Source organism: Phyllostomus discolor, chromosome 4, assembly GCF_004126475.2.
Source record: "Phyllostomus discolor isolate MPI-MPIP mPhyDis1 chromosome 4, mPhyDis1.pri.v3, whole genome shotgun sequence".
In the NCBI taxonomy this organism is placed as follows: Eukaryota; Metazoa; Chordata; class Mammalia; order Chiroptera; family Phyllostomidae; genus Phyllostomus; species Phyllostomus discolor.
In genome coordinates, this window is record NC_040906.2 from 7,028,186 (window position 1) to 7,047,242 (window position 19,057).

The 19,057-nt window shown below is 46.7% G+C and overlaps 1 protein-coding gene across 1 annotated transcript in view; it reads left to right on the forward strand.

Annotated features, from left to right (window-relative positions):
- The window catches only part of DNER (delta/notch like EGF repeat containing), a 262,105-nt gene that overhangs the window by 42,697 nt on the left and 200,351 nt on the right, over positions 1 to 19,057 (forward strand). The window lies entirely within an intron of this gene.

Sequence of the window (19,057 nt, forward strand, 5' to 3'; positions counted from 1 at the left end):
AAAATATAATTAAAAATTTTTTTTTGCCTTTTAAAAATTTTAATCATTGTTCAAATACAGTTTTCTCCTTTTTACTCCCAATCCAGTCCCCCCTCCCACCCTCTCCACTTCCCTCCCATTACCACCCTCCCCTTAGTTTATGACCATGTGTCCTTTAAGTTTGTTACTGTGAACCCTTCCCACTGTCCCCTGAAATTCCCTCTCCTCTCCCCTGTGGGCACTGTCAGCCTGTCCCCTACTTCAGTGTCTTGGTTATATTTTGCTTGTTTCTTTGTTTTGTTGTTTAGATTCCTGTTAAAGGTGAGATCATATAGTATTTGTCTTTCACTGCCTGGCTTATTTCACTTAGCATAATGCTTTCCAGCTCCATCCATGCTGTTGCAAAGGGTAGGAGCTCCTTCTTTCTTTCTGCTGCATAGAATTCCATTGTGTAAATGTACCATAATAAAATATAATTAAAAAACAAATGTTTATTTCAAAATTAGAAGAAAGGCAAATGGCTTAAACAGTCCGGTTCCCCCGAGTGGCCCCGTTTCCAGTGGTGACTGAAGTCTCGTCTGGGAGACCTTGAAAGGACGCCCCATCCTCGTCTCAGGAAAAGACACACGCAGGTCAGCCGGACGCTGAAGGGTGCGTCTGCGGCTCCTCTTCATCAGTGACTGCCCGGCCTGGGCGCCGCAGAAGCCCGGTAATGAGTGTGTCCCTTCTGTGGAGGTCGAGGTGCCCTTCTGGACACGACTCAGATGTAGAAAAGTTAAAAAAAAAAAAAGAAGCTATCACGTTCTTTCAATAGGAGCTGGCTGGTTTTGTGACCTCTATATTTTTAAGGTCTACCTTTAAACCTTTCATTAGAATTCACATTTTAATGAGAGGTTGTACAATTTGAATGACAAAAGTGATGATTATTTTTTTTTTCAACCTTGATAGCCTTAGAAAGCAACCAGAATGTTCCGAAAGGTCCGTGAATCTAGATAAAGAGGGATCAAGGCCAGGTGTTTTCTGAATAGATTCTTGGTGTCTGGGCACTGATTCTTTGAACTGGTTGTCATTCAGAATTTGGAGGAAAATACATTTATTTACCCACGGTCTTTGTGATGGGGCACTTGGAAAATTAAAGCAGCCCTCTGGGCTCAAAGTCCCTGAAATAACAGGCACATTCTTAGTGCTTAATCCAGTCTTGCTGAGTGAATGAATTCACGTTGAGTGGACGACAATTCATCCTTTTTTCTGAACAGGTTTATTACACACAGAGGCGATGGGGCTGCGTCCTTTTGGGGTGCTGCCTTCCTCTTGGCTGCCAGGACAGTGCTCAGCTCCTCTCTCTTCCTGGGGGCTGAAGTGTGTCCCCACCCTTTTCCTGATGAATGTCAGGGCCCACTTGAGTAGCTCCATGGCGTGCCACTCATCAGGGCAAAGCCACACGCCTCTTGGATGGTGTCGCGCACGCTCTGGGTGTGCTTGGTGAGGTGCCACAGCGGCGGTGCCTCGGCTTGCTCACGTTCTTGGGCACCCGTGGCCCTTGCTGAGGGCCACTCCCCGGCCACGGGGCAGCATGGAGCCGTGGCTGCTGCTCTTTGGTGGCTGCCGCAGTGGAAGGGCCAAGTGTCCCTTTTCAATTTGCGTGAACCATCGGAAAACCGTTGCTGGATTCGAACAGGAGACCAGCAGGGAGAGGTCCTGCCCAGGTTGGGCAGTCCGCGCGAAGGTGCTGCTGTTGTAACGGTGAACCCGAGACTCTTCGCCAGGAAGGGCGCGTGTGCTCACGTCCACACCTGGGCCTCACGGGCAGCCTGCACCCGCAACCAGAGCAGAGGGGACCATAGTGCCAGTCGGACGTCCAGGCTCTCCTGCCATCTTCAGGCAAAATAAAAACGGCTTCAGAAGACACCTGGGTAACATTCATGTACGTTAAGGTCTTACAGTCCAGTGAGAGAACGAGAGTAGGGGAAACTGAGGTCAGGGACCTGCGAGTTACAGCCATGTGCTTGTGGAGGTGGGGTTTACCTCACGGTTGAGGCAACCTGGACGTTCCTCCCGACCACAGAGATCTTTCTAGAACTTCAGCTGAGGGGTGGCCTGTGCCTGATTTCAGCAGCATTCTCTTTAATTCCAGTTTAATCGGCTGTGTCCTTTTTCCTCTTTCGTCTCCAAAGGGTTGGCTTAGGGAAAGTTTAAATGTTTGGGGGGCCTGTAAGGAAGAGCTGGTTTTCATCCATTTGCATGGAGTTCCCGTGTAATGTAGAGTGGTGGTTCATGTTTGTGTCAACGTGACTGGGCCAAGGCTTGCCCAGAGAGCTGGGGAAGCAAGCAGTATTTCTGAGTGTCCGTGAGGGTGTTCAGGGAGAGATTAGCGCCTGAGTCAGTAACTGAAGGATGGTCACCCTCACCAGGGTGGGTGGGCACCGTCTCACCCCCTGAACAGTGCACACGGGTGGAGGGAGCGTGAGTTTGCCCTCTGCTTGAGCAGGGACATCCGGCCATGCTCCTGGCCCTCGGGCTTTTGCTGCTTGGGCCAGAGCTTACACTGTTGTCCTCCCCTGCTTTGGACTCGGGCTTACACTGTGGCCCCCCTGGTCCTCAGGCCTTCAGCCTCGGACCGAATTACACCGCTGGCTCTCCTGGGTCTCTGGGTTGCGAATGGCAGGTGGGTGACCCTTCAGTCTCCATAATCACATGAGCCAATGCCTATAATAGACCTCCTCTTACACATTTCCCTCTCTCTACCCTATTTGTTCTTTTTTTTTCTGGAGAACTTGGACTAATACAGCAGGCATCCCTCAGCATTAGGGAGTAGCAAGCCTCACCCCACCATTCATTGCACTGTTGAATTTCCCCCTACCCTGAATTTAGGAGAGGGGTTGGCTCACCTGTGTCTGGCTGTACCAGGCAGGTGTCTGAGCACTCAGGCATGGAAGAGCCACTCTGAGAGTCTGAACACAGGAGCTGGTTGAAGGCAGTCACGTTTTTCAAAGATAATGGGTTGTCTAGGTCGTATATACCATTATGTTGTCACATAGTAGGTACAGAGCAAACATCTGAATGGCTGTTACTGAGCCGTAAGACATCACGGGGATAAACATCTTTAGCATCGTAGTGACTTATTTTGTTGCTTATTTAATGTAACGTTGAAATGGAAAATCATTGCCTTCCTGTTTTTCAGAAAGTAAATGAATTGCATTATAATTTCATAACCCCAGGACGTCGAGACATTTAAAAAACACATTTGCTGAAATGATACTCTGCCTGCGAGAATTAATGGGTAAGTGCTTAGGTATGATAGAGAGGATGAGGCTGATGATTTTCAGCCTTATAAATAGAAGTGTGGGATCTCGAGACGCTAAAAGTATGTTAATTCTTGAGAGGAGTATACTGAGAGGAACAGGTTCAAAGAACTAAATGCCATCAGCAGCGAGCTTTCCTCTTACTCGGTCTCGGGTGCCCGGTGCTCGCGTCGAGGTTGGCGGCGTGTGGGGGCTCAGCCTGTGCTTGGCTGGAGGGCCTGTCATGCACTCTCTGTGGGGAGATCCCTTTCCTTCCCAACAACACTGCTTCTACTGCCCACCTTTTTGGAGATGACACTGAGGCACAGCGTGGTTAAGAGACATGTCCAAGGCCACCCAGCGAAGAACTGACAGAATCTGGATGATTTTTTATAATAATCAGCCTAGGTCTGTTGACTCTGAAAGCTCCTGCTTCCAGCCACTAGGGTCCCTGCTTCCCACCAGACTGCAGGCCACACCCCCAGGCACAGGGTGCCTTTTCACAGACACTTGGTTAGTGGCCAGGGTGTCTGTATTCATCTCCTGGGGCTGCAGTCACAAGTCGCCACACACTTGGTGGCCGAAATCAATAGGAATGATTCTTTTAACGGGTTTGGAGGCCAGATGTCAGAGTCAGGAGGTGGGCAGAGCCATGCTCCCTCCGAACACTCTAGGGGAGGATCCCTCTTTGCCTTTTCCAGTCAGTGGTGGCTCTTGGGGTTCCCTGGCTTGTGGCACCAAAACTTAATCTCTGCCCTCTCACACGGGTCTTCTCCTGGTCCTTCCTGTTTCTGTGCGTCTGACTCCCCTCCCCTTCCCTCCTCTCCCCTCCCCTCCCCTCCTCTCCCCTTGCAGGATTTGTCTTATCACTGAATTTAAGACCCGCCTTAATCCACATTGTGACATCTCCAGATTTTTAAAAAAATATATTTTATGCCCTGGCTGGTGTAGCTCAGGGGATTGAGCGCAGGCTGCGAACCAAAGTATCGCAGGTTTGATTCCCAGCCAGGGCACATGCCTGGGTTGCAGGCCACGGCCCCCAGCAACCGCACATTGATGTTTCTCTCCCCCTCTCTCTTTCTCCCTCCCTTCCCTGTCTATAAATAAATAAATAAATAAATAAATCTTTTAAATAAAGAGTTTATAATCCAATCAAAATGAAAGACATTATAAATATATATACAGTTGCCCCATTTCCCCCTTCACTCCCCTCCCCCCTGCACACCCTCTCCCACCCACTTCCTCCCCTTTAGTTCATGTCCACGTGTCATAAGTTCTTTAGCTTCTACATTTCCCATACTATTCTTGCCCTCCCGCTGTCTGTTTTCTCCCTACCATCTATGCTACTTATTCTCCATACCTTTCCCTCCTCCCTCCTCCTCCCACTCCCCTGTTGCTAACCCTCCATGTGATCTCCATTTCTGTGGTTCTGTTCCTGTTCTAGTTGTTTGCTTAGTTTCTTTTTGTTTTTGTTTTAGGTGTGGTTGTTCATAATTGTGAGTTTTCTGTCATTTTACTATACATGTTTTTTTATCTTCTCTTTCTTAGATAAGTCCCTTTAACCTTTCATAAAATAAGGGCTTGGTGATGATGAACTCCTTGAACTTGACCTTATCTGAGAAGCACTTTATCTGCCCTTCCATTTTAAATGAAAGCTTTGCTGGATAGAGTCATCTTGGATGTAGGTCCTTGCCTTTCATGACTTGGAATAGTTCTTTCCAGCCCCTTCTTGCCTGTAAGGTCACTTTTGAGAAATCAGCTGACAGTCTGATGGGAACTCCTTTGTAGGTGACTGTCCCCTTATCTCTTGCTGCTTCTAGAATTCTCTCCTTCATTTTTACCTTGGCTAATGTAATTATGATGTGCCTTGGTGTGTTCCTTCTTGGGTCCAACTTCTTTGCGACTCTCTGAGCTTCCTGGACTTCCTGGAAGTCTATTCCCTTTGCCAGAATGGGGAAGTTCTCCTTTATTATTTGTTCAAAAAAGTTTTCCACTTGTTGCTCTTCCTCTTCTCCTTCTGGTACCCCTATAATTCAGATATTGGAATGTTTAAAGATGTCTTGGAGGTTCCTAAGCCTCTCCTCATTTTTTTGAATTCTTGTTTCTTCATTCTTTTCTGATTGTATGTTTTTTTTCTTCTGGTCCACACCATTGATTTGAGTCCTAGTTTTCTTCCCATCACTATTCGTTCCCTGTGCATTTTCCTTCATTTCACTTCATGTAGCCTCCATTTGTTCATCTAATTTGTGATCAAAATCAAGCAATTCTGTGAGCATCCTGATCACCAGTGCTTTGAACTGTGCATCTGAAAGGTTGGCTATTTCTTGGTCGCTTAAAAGTATTGGCTTTGGGGCTTTGATTCATACTTCTGTTTGAGCTTTTTTTTTTTTCTTCTGGTCAGGTTGTGCCTGTTACGTATGAGGGGCAGAGCCTTAGGTGTTCACCAGGATGGAGCAACCTAGTCACTGGCTTGTGATGCTGTATGTGGGGGCAGGGTCAGAGAGGGAACAATGGCACTTGCTCTGCTCTCTGTTGGATTTCAGTCCCCCCTGCCACTTCCCACAAGCAAATTGGGCCCTTCTGGTGCTGGTTTCTAGGTGGGTGGGCTTATGTACATTCTAGGACCCTGTGGGTCTCTCCAATGAACTCTCCCTTGAGGCTGAGAGTCTGTCCCGGCACCTCAACCCCCACAGGTGTTTTCAATCAGTGCTTTTAGACTTTATTTCCAGGCACTGGGGCCCTGAGTTGTGAGATCTGTCTTGCTGCCTGTTTTCACCTGGTTTATCTGTACACAAATGTGTGACTGCAGACAGCCAGCTGCCTTGCGTGCCTCACCGTGTCTGCTCGTTGCCTTCCCATGCCCCACACCTGGGGTCTGCCACTGGGGTCTATCAGCCACTGCTTTTTCCTGCTGCGACCCCTCTCTGCTGGCCACCAACTCTGCCCCTCTTACCAGTCTAGATGAATGGTTGTCGGGACTTTTGTACAGTTCAATTTTCTGTCCTGGTTGTTTTTCTGTTTCTAAATTTTTGTTGTCCTTAATTTTGGTTGTGTGAGGAGGCACAGTGTGTCCACCTATGCCTCCATCTTGGCCGGAAGTCCTGACATCTCCAGATCTTTAATTTAATTACATTAGCAAACACCCTTTTTCCAGATGAGGTTCCGGGAATTGGGACACGGACATATCATTTTTGGGGCAGTACCACATAATCTACTGCAGTACATCTTTTAGTTTTTTTACACATCCCAAATAAACCAAATTACCTTTTTCTGAAGGAAGAAAAATACTCACCAAATGTACTATTTGTTGTGAATAATATATTCTTTATCTTATTTGTTTCGACCTTCTGAACTGTCTCTTTGCCTCTGTATTCCTGGATTTAGGCTTGTGGAGACCTTGTGAAATTTCTTTTCCTGAATCTGATGGCACTTAAATGGCAATTTTCTCCTGCCCCCTTAAAAGAATTGCAATTATTTTAAGATGCTTTTGTGGTCCTAGTTATTAACTATTTCATTTCCTATTTTTACTAGACTCTCTTTTGATGTCATTTCCTTTGCTTTTTTATGTAATCATTTTTTACTTTAAAATTATTTTTTGTCCTTTATGTATTTGAGTCCGTTCTTTCTGATTATTCTTGAGCGGGCACGGCCTTAACGTGTTTGACCAAAGACCTGTGCCACTTCGGGGATTGTTGTCCATGGCGACAGTGGCTCTGCCCGTACGTTTCAGTGGGTACCACGGCAATTTGGGGGGATTTTCTGGGATTTGGCAATCTTTTGAAAAGCCAGGTCAGTAAATTGCTCATTCTTTTAGATTTATCTCAGTACCAAGATGAAAAAGATTGTCTACAAATTGCTCACTGCTATTTTAACGATGCCTTTGGTAGACTTTTATATAGTTTTCTTCTTCTCGTGTAGGGTATGAGATTAGGAAATCAGCCCTTCTGGTTGGATCAAAGCAAAACTCTTCACTTGTGGAAAATGATGTGTTGGTGTCCCTGGTGAATGTGACCTCAGTGATGTGTTCAGGCTGAGCTGAAGGTGGTTCACTAAGACAGTCTGATTTGACCTCAAAGACGTGAAACGTGTTAATTTATTGGTAGTTTCTGTAGCTAAGAGCTGCTCGGTCTCGTTGTGGGGATTGGAACCCTCTTCCAATCCCAAACCAGAGTCTTGTCTGACACATAAGCTTGGCAGTACCCACGGGCCAGAGTGTCGGAAGTCAGGGCCCTCTCGGGAAAGGGTTCAACAGCTGCAACCACTGGTAACAAACCAGACAAAATATTCCCTCCGGATGGGATTTCCGAAATCACTACTTTTCTCCACAGGCATTATCTTTGTAATAAACACATATTGAAATGAGACCAAACTCCTCCCACATCCTTTGCCTAACCTCCCTCTAAATATGGGTTGAAGACCAGCTTGGGAAGCTTCCTTATAACTTTGGTTTTTTATTTTTATTTCTTGGCATCTTCTGTCATGGCTGTGCCCATCAAGGATTTTTGACCACTGGCCAGTCTTAACTGCCATATTTTTCCCCATGCTGTGCATTTCCCCTTTAAATATCCAGGAGGTGTAGGGGTGTGGCCATGGATGTTAAGTCTCAGTGTGATGTTACCCTCAAAGAGAAAAGAGTCCCAGCCTTAGGAGATGGATTTGTGGAAACTCAGCAAGAGCTGGTCTCACTCCATTGCCTCCTGCTCGGTGATGGGGGATTTGGTAGCTAATTTAATGTAAAATGAGCCTTGGTTAATATTTTTCTCATCAATTTGAACTGCTCAGGTACAGTGGGAAAGGAGTGAAAAAAATCGGGGTTGGCTAGGGAGCTGTTGGTGATAGTCACAACTGTCCAAAAGCTACCGTAGTAGCCCGGTTCGTATCGTATTTATGAAAAGAACCCACAGCGCCGAAGACTGGAGCCAGCCACAGAGAAAAGTAACTGTCAAGAATGCGTTTACTTCTTATTTTCATGGCAGTGGCTCAGGAGAAGCAGTGAGCTCCTGGCTGACTTGAGACCAACGGTTCTCAACTCCCTAAAACAAAAGTCTGAATTTGCCTCTGACCCTGGGAGCTGAGAGCGCTCACACCTTTCCCACTGTTCCCCCTGGAAGGAGTCTCCGCCTGGGCTGTCCGGCTCCTACAGGACTGGCTGGCGGCTGTCAGCAGCAGGGGCATCGCCTCCCCAGGCTCCCGACGCCAAAAAACGGCAAATGACTTTCTCCAGAAACCTCTGACCCGGGATCTAAGGGCTTCTAAGCTGCTAGTTACGTGTGAAAAGGAACCCTGGCCCTTCAAAGTGCAGGGGAGAAGACTGTGGAAACTAATGGGAAACTCGGCTTAGTGGAAATGTTCACTGCTGTGCCCACTGAGTGGCGGGTCCAAATTAGCATGCGGGTGCCCAGGCCGGTAGATCAGAGTTCTGCGATATTCCGGGGAGAAGAAAGATCTTGTGCTAGCGATTGCACTAATCACCGCCACCCCACTCATTAACATCCTCCCCAGGCCGCACCCGCCCCCCCCTCCCGTGCTCCCTTCTGCACAAATGAATGGTTTTCACAGATCTTTTCCACACGCTGAAATAAACAACAGCCTTTGTGGCCAACGGAAAAAGCAGCAGCAGGTGAGGAGCTATTTTTAGACATACTGAAAGCTCAACGTTGATTACTGTATTTTCAAACCTAAAACACACAAGATGTGAGGCTGAAAAATATTTTTTTTTGTTAATGCCCACATCAGAGCTCATGGTAGTGACTGTCCTTCACATGTTGCTTCCTGCCTGACACTTCCTTCTGTCACTGGAGATGCTGGAGGGACAGCCAGCAGGTCCCCTGTTCGTGGCACCTCCTCCATGCTTAACTGGTGGCTTTTTAGACCAGCGAATGCTCTTTTCTTCCACATCCCTCTTCAACCTAGTGGCGAAGAGATTTGTTGACTGTGCATCGATGCACCACGGTTCACTTCCCTCTGCAATGTCCTGACACACACATCTGGCGTACTTGCTGTTTTCTATGGAGAACCGCATGTTAGTTGGTTTTGCCTGTTATCGCATTTATTCTGCAGAACGAATCTGCAAGGTGGTGATTTTACCCGTTTGCAGATGAGACACCAGAGAGAGAGAGAGGGCTCGGAGAGGCTGGGAGCCTGCTGCTCCAACCCAGCTGGTCATGGCTGGCTTGTGCCCCGAACCCAGGTTTTTCGGATTCAAAACCTCACGCTCTACTCGGGTTTCCTGCTGCCCTTCTCACGGATTTAATTTCAAACCGTTCTCGACTGCAGGGAGTGGGACTCCATTTTGCTTTTGATGTGTCTTCTCACTCTTTGATTCTACCATTAAGTGAATCTCTTTTGAGCACAGTTTTCCTTTTTTTTGAAAGGCTCCAGTAATGACCAGTAATAGCTGGGGTGTCAAATACGTGTCATGTTCTCTTCTAATTGAGACACCTCCATTATGTTTCCCGCTGATTTGCCACCAGGGGGTCGGATTTAATTGCCCCCATCACTCTTTTATGCTGAATCTTTAAAAGCATGGCGGTTGTTGGCACTTGGACGCTTGGGTTGTTCTGAGGGATTGTGCTAATTTGCACGTGGCTCTTTGTCTTGCCTTCCTTTGATTGATCATTGCTTCCTCGTGATCCCGTGTGAACCTCAGGGACTCACTCTGAGATGTCACCTACAGAAGGTCCTTGAGGTCCCCTTGCCTAATATTGTACTAATTCAGTGTCCGGGCATAGAAGAATCCTCCAGCGGATGCATCCTATTACAATGTGCTGCCTTTATTCTCATTTGCCTCTGGCAGAATGACCTGAGACAGACCCTGGAGAGCAGCCTAGGGAGGGGCTGTCAGCTTGAGGTCGGACGGAGGACTGCTCTGGTCCTTCTCTGGCCCCAGCTCCCGAAGGGTGTGGTCCCTCCTGCAATTCTGCTCTCTCCGAGGCCCAGATCATGTCTTGAGGCCCTGCAAAGGGCACAGAGGAGAGTGATTCTTCTTCACAGCCACAGCTTGGGAGAAGACACTCAGGGTTGGTCCTCTGCACCACTCAGAGAGCTGCAGGAAAACACAGATGATTAAGGTGATTTTTATTCCTGTCTATCTGATCTGTCCCCAAGTCGTCTATAACAGGAGTCCTTCAGCTGCAAGCAACAGGAATGACTTTGGATCGTTTGACCATTAAAGGCATTGGCTGAAGCTTCAGAGCAGCTCACAACAGTGGAGACCAGCTGAGCGATGGACCTTGACAAGCAGGGGGAGCTGCCAGGGCGGGTCTGGGAAGCAGGAACGGTTTTCCCTTGGAGCCACCTTCGGGACAGTTCAGCCCCTGCCCCCCAGTCACCTGACTCACAACTCAAATTAGAGAGAGGCTGCCAGCCTGACTGGGTCACAGGCCAGTATCTGGGGCGGGACTGACAGTCTGCTAAGCCTTCCCCAGGGAAATCTTGGTGCTGTTCTCAGAGGAAGGGCATATGGAGGAGAGGCGGGCGAAACCAACACATGTCCCCTGCACTCTGTGCCTATTCCAGGCTCCAGAGAGTCTACGGAAAGCATGTCCCAGCTGTCCGCAGCCACGGGTGGTCCTGGGCCCTTCAGAACCAGCAGTAAATTGGCCCTTGGGGAAGAAGGGACTCCGAGGCCAGATACTGCCATGGGAAGCAAGCACCAACTTAGAGGTCAAGGTGGATAGTGATTGGGTGACTCCAGACAGGCAAGGAGAGCCTCTTCAGGCAGGGGAAGGGGTACCAGGTAATGCACATCCCACAGAAGGGAAGTGTGCAAACAGGTGACACGTAGGGGCCCATGGGGAGGAGGTTCCTGGAGGGTTGGTAGCAGGAGTTGCGGGCTGGGCTGTATCACCAAGCTGCCCCTCTTTTGGGGGGAGAGGGTCTGGTATTGAAATCCAGTGCTCCCCCTAAGACCTCATGCCCTGGCGGTGTCTGTGGCGTGCAGGCTGCCGTTCCAGATTAGCGCGAGGTGGGATTGCCCATAGGCGATGTGCATGTTCATGGGGAACACCCATCCCCTTTCCCCGATGGTGCTTGTCTTCATTCAAGTAGAGAGGAGATGGTGCTCTCTCTGTTGGGCCTCTTGTGAGCTGCTTCAACAGGATGAGTAGGAGGGCGGACAGTGGCTGATCTTGCTCTGTGGGGTGCAGGGCTCCCTGGGAGTCAAGCTTTTGAATTTGATGTGAGCAGACGTGAGAAGAAAGAGCAGAAAGGGAAGAGTTAAGGACAACTCTCCTTCGCTACATGCACAGTCTAATAATGGTGTTAGAAATTTTCTGTCATTACATTGTAGGGGATAAATATAACCTTCCTGTGACTATCTCAGTTTCCGCAGTCCTGGTATAATTCCATCATGCTCCTAGTGAAAATCAGTGATGTGGCCGAGCTGGCTCGTACTGGCTTATGAGCATGGACCCTGTGCGTCTCCTCCCAACTTGGCCTTCAGTGACATCATCTGGATAGCTGAGTATCGGATGTGGTGGGTGCATTTGCACCACGGAAATTGGAAATGCTATAGAGCAGGAAGTTTTGTTTTGTTTTGTTTTGCTTTTTTTCAGGGAGTTGACTGTTAAACACTTATCCATGTTATCACCGAATATAATTCATTTCAAAGTAATGCTGTTTCATACCTAATACTCTCCCTCCTATGGAAGATGCCATATTTTAATACATACTACTTGATATGCATATAAATGTATGGTTAAGCATGCTAGACCCGTTAACCTGCCATTGTGGTCTGGCCTCGTCTCAGCTCCTCCTCTCTCCTGGGGTCTGTGTCACTGAAAAGGATTACAGGGGTCAGCGACCTGTGCAGCCTAATGATTTCAGACGGCTTGTGGCTCGGTCACGGATCTTGGCCTGCGTGCAGGTCAGCAGAGATGCCATTTGTCTGGGTGGGAGGGAGCCCGCTGTGAGTGCAAGCACGTTTCCAGCGGAGGAAGGCCTTGCAGGTTCACAAACAAAGGGTTTGGAGCAGTGAGTGTACTTCCAGGAGATGAGTTATTCTGGGGCAAAGTGCCCTGTTCAAAGAAACGTCTCTTAGCTGCCGTGTTTGAGCCAGAGAGAAACAAGGCGCCTGGTCACAGACAACCAGAGCACGGATGTAGAGATGCTGCCTCTCAGCATCGGTTACAACTGGCTTCCGTTATCATAATGGCTTTTAGGCTTAAATTCCCAGTGCAAGACTAGAATCTGAACAAAGAGAATTCTTTAGGAAATGAGGTCTTCTGAAACATCGAAGTCATTTGACATCTCTGAGATGCAGTCATGAAAAAAGATATGGAGAAATGGGACAACTACAGCGACTTTGGATGGCTCAGTTACAGCACTTACAAGTAGCGTGCGCATGCACACACACACTCACACAAGCTTACCGTTATTTCAAGCACTCAAAGGCTTTGCAAAGATAAAGCTCTAAATGCTGAATCAGAATGTGGAACCACTTAAGTGCTGCTCTAAGAATAGAATATGCTTTGACTAATAGAAAAATTATCTCCACTTGTAGTGAATGGAAGATTCTAAACGGTAGGACGACTCACCTCCGATGTTAATGTCACACAAGTCAGCTGGCATTTATTGAGCAACTGCTGTGTACCCCATACTGCGCTGGACCCTCAGGACCCACACGTGACCCTGACTTAGTCCTATATCTAGGTTGTCAGGAACAGAAGCACAGATGAATGGGAGGACAAAGATATGAACTCGAGAATGAAGGTGAAGAACGCATTGCCTCCCCAGTCCACTAAAATTACCCCCTAAATCTTCCCACGGACACGATACATTTCTAACTGCAGGCCCCTCCTTTTTATGTAAACAGACCAATCATGTAAAATTGTATACTTTTATTTCTTTAACTTTTTCTTGTAAATCACGCTCTTTGCGGAACATTAAGAAATTGTAAAGAAGTATAAAGACAGTAAGTCACTGGTAGTCTCCCACAGATAGTCCCAGTTTACGGCATTTCCCTGGAACATTGTTTCCGTGCATGTGAGTATATCATAGTTTTCAAGTTGGGATCATTTACATATGCGATTTCATACTCTACATTTTCCCTTAAAATTCTCATGAGCATTTCTGCGTGTCATTAAATATTGCACAAAAACTTGCTTTTTAATTGTTTTCTGTATATTGCATTAGATAGATATATTGTGATCCAGTTATCATGTTTTCTGTTGTTGGACTTTGAGGTTGTTTCTAACTCCTGCTGTTACAACCTATAGCTGTCTTCGATGTGTGTATCTATGGATATTTTTGCATGAAAATCTTTGTGCACACTTCTGAATACATTCTTACCATATGGTCTTAGGAACACAAATTACTGAATCAAACAATCGCTGTAATTGTAATACTTTTGATAAATATTTCCAGATTGCTTTCTGCAAGCCTTCCCCAATTTACATTCCCACCTGCAAGGATATCAATGATCTTAAAATGTATGTTTTAATGCGAGTATAACGGATACAAGTGGGGAAGTTGAGTTCTGAAAAACATGTTTCCTAGTGATTAGTTTTCATGGACGTGAAATACCGTCCTTGCTGTCCCCCTGCCCAGTTCGCTGCGGCCACCTGTCGCTGCCTGATCGCTCCCTCCTCACATTTGCTCTCCCTGCACACACCACCCCCTTCAAGAGGCCATCCTGGAGCCCCCCGACCTCTCCTTACCCTGCTTTATTTTTCTTCTCACGAGCACTTCTTAGTATTCCATATGTGTCATTTACTTACCCGTTGTCTCTGGCCCCAGCCTGTGGGCTGCGGGAGGACCGCGGGAGCTTGTCGGGTCCACCGTGGACCGCGCCCAGCACAGAGTGCGCGTTCAGTGCACGGATGTCCAAAGGATGCCCCCGAATCCTTGCACCGTTTGGTTGCTTCCATGTTGTGTGTTTTTGTTCCTTCACAAAGCTCGAGCGTGACGTGACGCAACAAGCAACTGTCAGATGTTCAGTCCATCCTCTTAGTGAGTCAGAGACGGCTGGCTCAAGCCTTCTCCGCGGTCAGTTACATCAACTACACAGCTGCATGCATGAGCATAAAGTTCTCGGTCGGCATCCGCAAAATACAGATACAAATTTCGGTTCAGTTGACCTCTCATTTTTCCTATTTGGGATTCTGAATTAAACTGGGATAGCATTTATTTCCCATTGTCAGCCACCTGTGTTTACAAGGCTTCCCCAATCAGATTTTGGGGGACGTGTTTGATTACTGAAGATTTTTCTTGGAAATTCAAGCAATAGATTAGTCTGCACTAGTTGGGATTCATTTAGTCTTCCCAATTTCTTGGAATGACGCCTTAAAATTGGAAGGTGACTAGAATGCACCTCAGGATGGGACGGGTGGGCTCCTAGGCGCTGGTCGTCCGTAACCAGCAGCTTTCCCCGAAGGCATGCGAGGCCGAGGGAGCGGAGAGAGAAGCAGCCGCCCACAGGTACAGGCCCGCGCAGCAACGGAGAAAAGGGGTGGAGTCTGCGGTGCCAGCATCGGTCCACCCTGCGGCCTGCCTGCGAAGTGGCTTAAGGGACTGGATCTCCCCCCATAATCTGTTTCCGGTCGGGAAAGACTACCCTCTATCCCCGACCACGTCTTTCCCATCTGTGCCTTGTCCCTGGTCGCACGTGCAAACTGGAGGTCTGCGGAACTGGGCACGGGGGCGCATTCTTGCCTGTTCCGTTTGGGGACCTAGACCGTACTTCGCTGAGTCAGTGTAAGGAGCTCACCAGTCTTCCAAGGGGCCGATTAGGCTAACTCTCCCCACACCCCGAGTGTTTACACAGGGGGGCCATGCTTCCTGATTGTCTCTTGGTACCTTTTACTCTGAAAGCATCCTGGTTTGGATGATAAATTGTGTATTTAAATATCGATGACCTCCTGAGGCTACTTCGAATTCCTTATGATTTTTTTAAGCTTCCGTATTCCAAGTGCTTCCACGGCCCTCCATGGCCTCAGATAATATGTAAGTAATGCCCTCGCTATACCTGATCCCACTGAGACCATTATTCCTCCAATCCAGTTCTCTGCACTTAGAGTGTGGAGGATACCGGCCAGCAGTAACCATTTCGGCTGCGGATGTTCGTCAACACTCGAGAAAAACAGGTCCTGTGGGGGAATAGGAACAGCAGGGCCACTCCTCATGTGGGGAGCGCACCGCTTGGCCACCCTCCCTGATGGGGAGAGCGCCTCATTCCCCCTCCAGAGATGCTTTTTATTGGTTTCCTTTGAATGAGAATTCAAGTAAAAGCTCATTACTCATTGCTAGGAAGTAAGGATCAAACAATAGATAACAAGGAAGTCTGAGGGCCTATTTTGAGTCAGGGTCAAAGAGCTGTAAAACTTTAAAGAACAAACTTATTTCTTCCTTGGACCCTCATCATTCAACTGAGAGCATTCTAAACAAAGCAGGTTTCCCAGGATCTTACATATTCTTTCTTAGGCCTGATCACCCAGGAAATCCTCCCTTTTCAGCACAGAGCTGCACCACCCTGTCATTGTTTCAGGCTTTGGTGGAGCAAGGGAACTAAGGCAGCCAAGAGATAAGGAGATTTTCTCCCAGATGATAAGGACTCAGGCTATGTCGAAGCCGAGGAGCGAGGGTCCATCACCCCCTTTTGCTGTAGCCCCCAAAGTCCTTCTTTTGGGGGCCTCCCATGTGATCGTGCCTGTCTGAGGTCATTCCCCCCTTGGGGAATCTTACCCGTCACTGGCTAACTGACCAAGCTTTGGGGTTCAGTTATGAATGAAGCAGCAGAAGCAGCGCTCTTGCCAGGGAGATAAGCTTTTGTCTTGTTGCTGGCTTATGGTCCAAGGCCACTCCCTCAACCTTAGCCTTGGTGGGGGTTACAGCTTCTGATACCAGGTAGGGCAGTTCCCAACACTTAGAGGGCATGGTTATACCCCAGAGAGGGCCTGGGGTGACGTAGGAGGCACTTCGGATTTCCTTGAAAACATCGACTGAAGAAGATGGGAAGCTCTGTCCCCAGGGAGCCACATGGCTCCAGCTGCTTGTGCGCGGTGGGCTCATTAGATGGAAGGAGGGGGATGGTCATGCAAGGGCTTCCCGCCCCCATGACCACATTGGCTCGCAGGAAGGGCTCCTCTGTTTTTCTCTGGTAGAGGACAAAGGCCAGCTGGACAGCTGGGGTTGGTGTTTTTCTGCCCCAAAGGTTGTCATGAGCTGTGTTTTCTGAAGTCACAACCTTGTCAAATCTTGACATGGGTGCCCAACAGTCTGTCTAAACCATTTTCCTGTGCCTTTTGCTCATAGTGTTTTCACGTGGAGTCTGTTACTGTGCCCAGGGATGGCTGCACTTCATAAAACTTTGCACAAACTCTGTGAAAGTAGCTTTTGCTTAGTTAGAGAAAGAAGGACAGCCTCTTAGGTGAATTGTTCTTGAGCTAAACATGCAAATAATATTTGGGTTTGAAAGAACAGACTTTAAGGATTTCTATAAAAGCTACAGTAAAATGTCTCAGGTACTTTTCACCTTTTGAGTCAAACAAACTTCTTTCCAATACTAAGAACAGTTCATTTAAAGACAGCTTAGTAATTTAATATACTGTATAAACTGTTTACCATCGATACCATAAAACCTAACAAGTGCTAGAAGTGAAATTTTTTATAACCACATTTCTTCATTTTTTTTTGTTGCTTCTTTCTCATCTGTGTTACTTTTTTTCTCACTTTTCTGATCAGTTTCTTTCTCTTTCCCATCCTGATGCTCTGACATCTTATCTTGGTGTGTGGAATGTTTGCCTCTGGTGTCTCATTTCACTGGGCGTGTCGTAAAAATCAATATTCCCCTAGAGGAAGCTAAGTAGCTAAGAGGAGACCATCTTGCTTTCTTCACAGAAATGCAGAATTTTATATTCTTTTTCAATTTTCATTAAAAGAAAAACTTAAATGTCCCAGGAGAACATATCAAGTCTGTCTGGAAAAAGTCCAGCCATTGTTAATATAACGAGAACTGTTTGCATGACATCAATGTAACCTGGCAGCCAAGGAGAGTGGACTGGAATGCACATGTGTGAACAATGACGACTTCACTGTACGAGTCAGTGGGGGTGGTAGACACCATGGAGTGAGCATGTGTACTGTGTGGCCGTCCTATTCAAAATGACTGAGCAAATAAAACAACAAATTTGTATCAAATTTTGTATTAAGTTTGAACATTCCTCTGCAGAAACTATTTGGATGATTCAGAAGGGTTTTGGGGATGATGCAATGAGTGCAGCGCAAATAGAAGTGTGGCACAAATGCCTCAAAGATGACTGAGAGTCTGTTGAAAGTGGTCCATGTACTGGAAGGCCTGCCACCAGTAGAACACCTGAGAACATCGAACTCATTTGCAATGACATGAACCCTACAGCCCAAACTTGGTGCCCTGTGACTTCTGGCTTTTCCCAAAACTAAAATCCCCTTTGAAAGAGAAGAGATTTCAGACTGTCGATGAGATTCAGGAAAATATGACAGGGCAGCTGATGGCGATTCCAACAAGGGATTTTGCAGAGTGTTTTGAACAGCGGAAAAGATGCTGGGAGAACCTCGTAAGGTCCCAAGTTGCCTCCTTTGAAGGGGACTGAGGCGTCATTGTCCTGTGTATAGTGTATCTTGTATCTTGTTCAATAAATGCCTCTATTTTTCATAGTGCATGGCTGAATACTTTCTGGACAGACCTGGTATCTATGTTTTTCCTTTTTGATTTGGTTTCTTTCCCTTGAGGACCATCCAGCTAACATGTTATCTATTTCATGTTTCCAATGGTGAAGGGTGTAATGTTGCTAGTGGATCAGGAGGCCAACGGTGTAGTTTCCTGCTTCCCTGTCTAGTGGGGCTGTTTGCTGAAAACAGCTCTGAAGTGTGTCCGAAGGAAACAAAATTAGTGTCTTAAAGAGACCTCTGCAATCCCATGTGCATTGCTGCATTATCGACAATAGCTAAGATATGGAAGCAACTAGTGTCAATGAATAAATGGATAAAGAAAATATGATATATACCCAATAGAATATTATTCAGCCATAAAAAAAAGAAAGAAATTCTGCTGTTTGCAACAGCATGGATGAACCTGGAGGGCATTAATAAGCCAGAAAGAGAAAAGCAAATACTGTGTGACCTCACTTATAGGTAGACTCTAAAAAAGTTGCACTCATAGGAACAGAGAGGAATGGTGGTTACCTGGGGCTGGGGGGCAGGGGGAGGGTAGTCAAAAGGTGCAAACTTTCAGTTACAAGATGAATAAATTCTGGAGATCTGAAGTGTAGCATGGTGACTGCAGCTAACAATACTGTATTATAAACTTGAAAGTTGTTAAGAGAGAAGATCTGAAGTGTTCTCAGCATCAGAGGAGGAGGTGATGGAGGAAGTGATGGATGTGGTAATGAACTTGATTGTGGTGATTATTTCACAGTGTATATGTATGTCAAATCATCACATTGTATGCCTTGAATGTGCACAATATTTTTCAGATTTTTGAACTTCATTGAAATCTTACATGAACAAATAATTGAAAATACAATCACATCAAAGAACCAATTGTCATGGCTTTGAAGTTGAAGCTAAACACATTTCGTAGGGCAGATTTCAAAAAGGTGTGAAGTTATAACAATTTAAAAACACAGTTAGCCTATTTCTAGGAATGCAAAACGTACAATCATAGGTTATTTTCAGTGCAAGAACACTTAATTTTTTAAAAATTTTATTTAAATTGTTGTTGCAGTACAATTTTCTATCTTTTACTCCCATCCCAACCCACCCACCCAGTCCTCCCCTCCTCCCTCCCATTTTCACTGTAGTTTTTATTCATGTGTCCTTTA